Source organism: Varroa jacobsoni, unplaced genomic scaffold, assembly GCF_002532875.2.
Source record: "Varroa jacobsoni isolate VJ856 unplaced genomic scaffold, vjacob_1.0 scaffold_1457, whole genome shotgun sequence".
NCBI classification, from domain to species: domain Eukaryota; kingdom Metazoa; phylum Arthropoda; class Arachnida; order Mesostigmata; family Varroidae; genus Varroa; species Varroa jacobsoni.
The window spans coordinates 145,438-150,978 of record NW_019214359.1 but is presented as its reverse complement, the minus strand read 5'-3'; the positions used below and the strand labels follow the sequence as shown (position 1 = coordinate 150,978).

Below are 5,541 nucleotides of genomic sequence, written 5' to 3'. Positions count from 1 at the left end.
CAGTCAGGTCCCATTAATACTGTCTATAATAATAGTTCTATGTACTTTGAGACACAAAATTGCCGAAGTGTCTACAATTAGGGGCAAGTTAGAGTGAAAAAACCACTAAAATCGAATTCGTTGTGAATACGATGTGTGTTAAAAATTATCACATATATAGAAACGAAATAATTTTTAAAAGTATTGCTCTTACCACTGACTGTTAGCTAGTAAGACGTACAAGGCCCAGCTTTGGCTGTTCGGACTTCCCAAGCGGAAAACGATAAAATTTACCTTAATTTTATGCCATTTTAACAATTAAAAGGACAAATCTAACGACAGAGTCATTTGTATTTGACTGGACCGCACAGTGGACAGCAACGAATGCGGTAACCGATGACTGATTGTGCGACCTTTTTGCATCGTTGTCATTGACGTCCTGACGTTTTTAACAACGCTTTGCTCCCATAACCGCAGACGCGGCTGCCAACAAAAAGATAGCAGCAGGTCTGCAACGAAAAATGCAGCATGCCACAAAAGACGTCTATGGATAATTGCAACGTAATTTTAAACCCGAGGCCGGAAGTCAAATAATGTTTAGCTTGTTTTTGATAGAGCAACTTTAAACGAAGAGCAGAGAGATCCGATACAACGATGACTATCAGGACAAAGTAACCCAAAGCGAAGCAACGTCAAAGCGATCATATCATCAAGTTAATGTTCTGCGTAATGGGCTTCTTCGTAACGGATTTCGTCGTACGTGAACTGCCCATTTTCTCTACCATTTAAAAAAAAAATTGCACATTGATCCAGCAATACCAACTCGTTATAGCAAAGGCATTGTATATGTATATATAACAGCTACGACGTGTGTCCTTTCAATAGATGACTACATTTGTTTGACAATTTTTCCGAAGCTAGATCGTTCCCGACCATGAAATTAAATCTTGTCGTTGGCATGCCTTCCGGATAGTAGATAGCATGTAATCATATCTGTGTCAATACTTGGATAGATTTCACCATTAATTGTTGACAATAGGGGTTGTGGCACCCTTCAGTTCTTGCTCACCGAAACTACCGCCAAAAGGGCTACTGTCTTCCTCTCTGTAAAAGGCGACACGCATTGATTATTATATATTGTCTATATAGGTTGGTTTCACCGTCTCTATATAGTTTTTTTTTCATTTCAACGCTCTGGGCTAGAGAACGATGATGTTTCCTCGCCTTAAATAACTAGTTTATTTATAATTCAAAATTAAAATTCTCAATCAGACCGCTTGAAATTTGAACGTTTCGCATCTTGCGTACTACCACCCTAGATTGCTTCAGAGATCATTCAAAGCGTATTACCGGCATAGTTTTCTGTTACTAATTACCTAGCAAATTATCGTACTTAGCTCTATGTAAATATCCAGGCTTATGCGCTGACACTAATTTTATTAATACGACATCTTTGCTAATTCTGTATTGCTATAACCATGGAGACGAGGCGTCGAAACAGCATCTACACTTGAACTTTCACTCAGTGCTTTATCTAGACAAGTTTTCTTTTCTTGGTCATAAACTCTGGGACCGTTCCATTATCAAGTCAGCGCATATTGATAGGTTCACAGCCAAACATTTTGCTAACAACTTTTCTCCGTTCGTCGTGGTGTTATCATTCGCAAAGCTCGGATAGACTAGCAGCTCCGGCCACCAATATTACATTAGGATATTAAGATCAATGGCGGCCTCTCTTCTGGGTAGCGCATTCGATTTGGCAAGAGCTTCTCGCGATCTCTAAACAAGACTCTACCAGCCTAACGTTCGCTGCTTAATTTAGAGAAGACCTCGAAATCGTTCCCACCTGATTACAGGGCAGGCAGGATTGATCGGAACTCGAATACCGGCCTGGATCTCTCTATGAAATATGTCTGGCCATTTGAGATTGGGTCGGGTTGAAATTATGTCAAGAACTAGACAATCTCATTGTAAAAAATCAAAGGAAACAAAAGTGAACCGTGTGATCCTTAGACGATGTTTATTTGTAGGTCGTTTTCACCATTTTCACTATCCTTGATTTGTCGTTTTCTTAGGAATGAGTCGCGGCTGAACAACGTTACTTTCGTAGTCGGCGGCTTGCGATGCGACGTCATATTTATTTCAGCCGAAAGGTCCAGCTTCATTTAGCACAAAATAACCTGTGTTTGATTACCATCTGCAAACATCTATGTATAAAAGATACAAATAGGCTTAGTTTTCAATGATTTTTTTGTCTTCTAATCTATCTACATTGTTTTTCTTGCAGGCAGCTTCTGAAAGCATAGATCTATTTGGGTGAAGCTGATAAATCATAGACGCCTGTTGAACCCTGTATTTAATACGTATATTTTTTTTTGTTACGTATTCGTGTGTATTTGAATGTCGCCCATATAGATACTAAGGAGAAAACTAGGCCTTCAAAGTAAGGCTCCGAGCTTCGCTTTCTGCAAATGGCTATTTTCAGAAATTCACTTTGCGACTGCGACTATTTACCTAGTCCTTCAAATCCTCGACATCGACTCTTTTATTGCATTTCCAGGACAAATTGGCCACCGTTTTAACTAAACCTACTAATTATTACTAGACACGATTCATTGAATATGAAGATATTGACGCCGCTATTTAAGATTTACTACAAAATGAAATGTAGGATTGCTATTGACGCATGAAGCGACGCAAGATCGACTGTACATCACTATCAGTAGTCGCCCGGTCACCAGTCGTTTTGTCTGGTTCGTTCTTTTTGTACTTCATTTGAAAAAATTTTACATTCGCAGCACAGTCATAGACAGGGCGTGGCCTTAGAATATCCTTGTATCGTTTTACTATTCAATGACTTGTTGAAAGTTTTGAAGAAAGCCAATGAGCCTTAAGCTAGGGTACGAATAGCAATATCGAAAGCACAGCCCGCGCCTTCAGTTACCACAGTTCACAGATCATCATCATCATCACTAGACTATATCAATAGCGCAAAAATAAATCAACTTGGGGGTAATAAAGACCTTCATTCCATGGATCTCCCATTAGTAACAACTATATAGTACTGCTTCTCTGTAAATCAAGTATACATTGAATAGCGTCGAAATATGCAAACTATCAAATTAGGAAAAACCATACTACAGCGTACCTAATGCGATCGATGACGCTTTTCTCCCTTCGCCCGTATTTCTGATCGGCATCGAACACAAATCAGTGCCGCTGACTATCTCACCGTATTTACTAACGGCTGCGTTCCATGAGGTTCAAACGAGTGGCCTTAATCTGTTGAAATATGTTGTACCATAGTTTGAAAGAGATCTGATCTAGTGCCGCTTTTTCTTTTGCATTTAGCAAATGACTTTCTTTATCCTTCGAGTAGAATGACTTCTCTAGAAGTGTAGAAGATCCTCATCCTTAAGTATAGATAGATAGTGGCACAGGTTATCACATTACTTATCAACTGAATGAATTACGTGCCGATCTGCAGTTAATTACAATTAACGAACTACGAGTTACGCCTTAGTTATCGTTAAGTTAAGCTAATCTTTCCGCGTTATAAAAGGCGGAACTCATACTCGTAGTAATTCTTTATTTGTACGTTCAACTCAATACATTTTATTGAATCAATTGAATACCAGGACATTATACCGAGGGCTGTTTTCATTTTATCCCGGACGTAATGCGCATCGATGGCGGGGTTTGAATAGCCTATCAGTGGTTTTTGGCTCTTTAAGGAAACCGTTTAGTTTTAAATCACAAAAAGTATGCACTATTTTATTTAAGAAAATTATTTATTAATAAATTCATAGATTGAGCAAAATCGCGGAAAGCGTCATCCCACGATGTCTAAATGTAACAAAAACATTACCTACCTTTCGTCAGTTGTTTCAATATGTTGTGTTGCTGCTGCAAATCGAATCCATTGCATAATCTTTATGCTGAATTTTAAGCGTACTGAAGAGTCAGAAGACTGATGACTGTAATATTCCACATATAAACGTCTCCCCTACTTCTAAGAATCGATAATGAAAATCTGTAAAATGTCTTTTTCATTCCCTCGTTCGTATCGAGCCTGAAGCGGCGTGTTTCTTATCCATTTTTTTTCTGGCCATCTTTGCCTCGGTAAACACAACAAAGAACTAATGCCACATCGACGATCATTTCCAAATTACAAATGCAATCATATATGCTACATTAACAGAAACTGACCAACAGAACCGTCGTCCCCCGCTCACTGTGCCGCTCCGAAGCATCCATACCAACCTAGCTGCGAAGCCGTACTTTTTTTGTACTGGTGTCAAGGGACCTATCAGAGTTTGCAACTGGTCCCCCTTTTATGTAAACGTTCTTCCGCCAGCGAAACTTGGAACGCCGGAAGAAAAAAACACATTTAAACTTGTTCATCTGTGTCGCTCTGTGGCGGACGCTGCAGCAGACGCTACTTCAATTCAGCCTAAGCACTTTGTGTGCGTGAGCGACTAGCGTATGGAAAACCCTGCAATGCCGCTGTTACTGTTTTAACTGACGGTGGCGGTGGCGTTGATTGTAATATTGTTAATATCTATCTAGTTTTTGTGCAAATCTGTGTAAGCCTCCGTATGGTGCTGGTGTCGTAGTGAGCAGAAAGGAAACGGGTGAAAAATTTGAAATTAAGGTCAAGGGTACGACGGTAGAAGGGAGACCCCGCAATTCTGTCAGAGCAAGGGCTTTGTGGCTTCTGTTATCAGAGGGACCATCTCACTAACGGTGGCGTGGAGACTGAGTCATCATGGCTAATATCACTACTAGGCATTGCGAGGGCCAGCAGTACTACCTTTCCAGACGAGTCGCAGTTGCTTCGGCTGGTTTCCCCTGAGGACACTTCACCGCTGCCTCAGATAGTAGTACATTGTCAATGTAATAGATTTGTCCAAAACGCAATACGCGGTCCATGTTGTGATACAATAATTGCGTGCCGAGTAAAAAAGCCATCAAGCACGCCTGGAATAGCAAATATTGGCTAACTCGTTACTGTTATTATGTAATATTATTGTGACTCACTTTAAACATTGTGCGTATTTAGGAGTGTGCTTGGATGTCTCAAAAGTGGATAGCAAATCTTGTTGTATCGTCATTGTGATGAGGTGATCAATGACATCACTGGGTGACTAATGAAGATATACAGACAAACAAATAAATTCAATACCAGCACGGTCCGATTCAACAAAATATTACATTGTTTTTGAAGTGGATATTTTAAATACGTAAAGAAGTAACACTAAATGGACGAAACGCGCAGATGACTGCTCCACGAAAAGGTACGTTGTTTTTAAATGGATTAGCTAATAATCAGCCCACATAGATGGAAACCGTGCTTTGGGTCTGTCAAGTCGACTCAATACGAAAGGCTTTCTAGAAATTTCGTTTCTTTTTTGCACTTTTCGACTCGTTCATTGAAAAACTATAAGAATTGTACAGTAAAATCGCTATAGGAGCAACTTGTATAGAGCGTTTCATGATGATGTTCAAGTTAGCCTCCACTTAAAAACAACAGGTAAATTGCGTTTGAACTTGCTTTCGTGC

At 39.7% G+C, this 5,541-nt stretch overlaps 1 long non-coding RNA gene across 2 annotated transcripts; it reads right to left on the bottom strand.

Annotated features, from left to right (window-relative positions):
* Window positions 1-1,975: 1,975 nt before the first annotated feature.
* On the bottom strand, window positions 1,976-5,262 carry LOC111270233 (uncharacterized). 2 transcript variants are annotated; one of them, XR_002686210.2, is made up of 4 exons: window positions 4,793-5,262; window positions 3,852-3,991; window positions 3,128-3,261; window positions 1,976-2,186 (listed from the first exon to the last, which is right to left on the bottom strand). It is a non-coding gene; the product is annotated as an uncharacterized LOC111270233 (long non-coding RNA). The 2 variants fall into 2 exon arrangements; XR_015314903.1 differs by lacking the exon at window positions 4,793-5,262 and having other exon boundaries at window positions 3,852-4,776.
* Window positions 5,263-5,541: the final 279 nt, after the last annotated feature.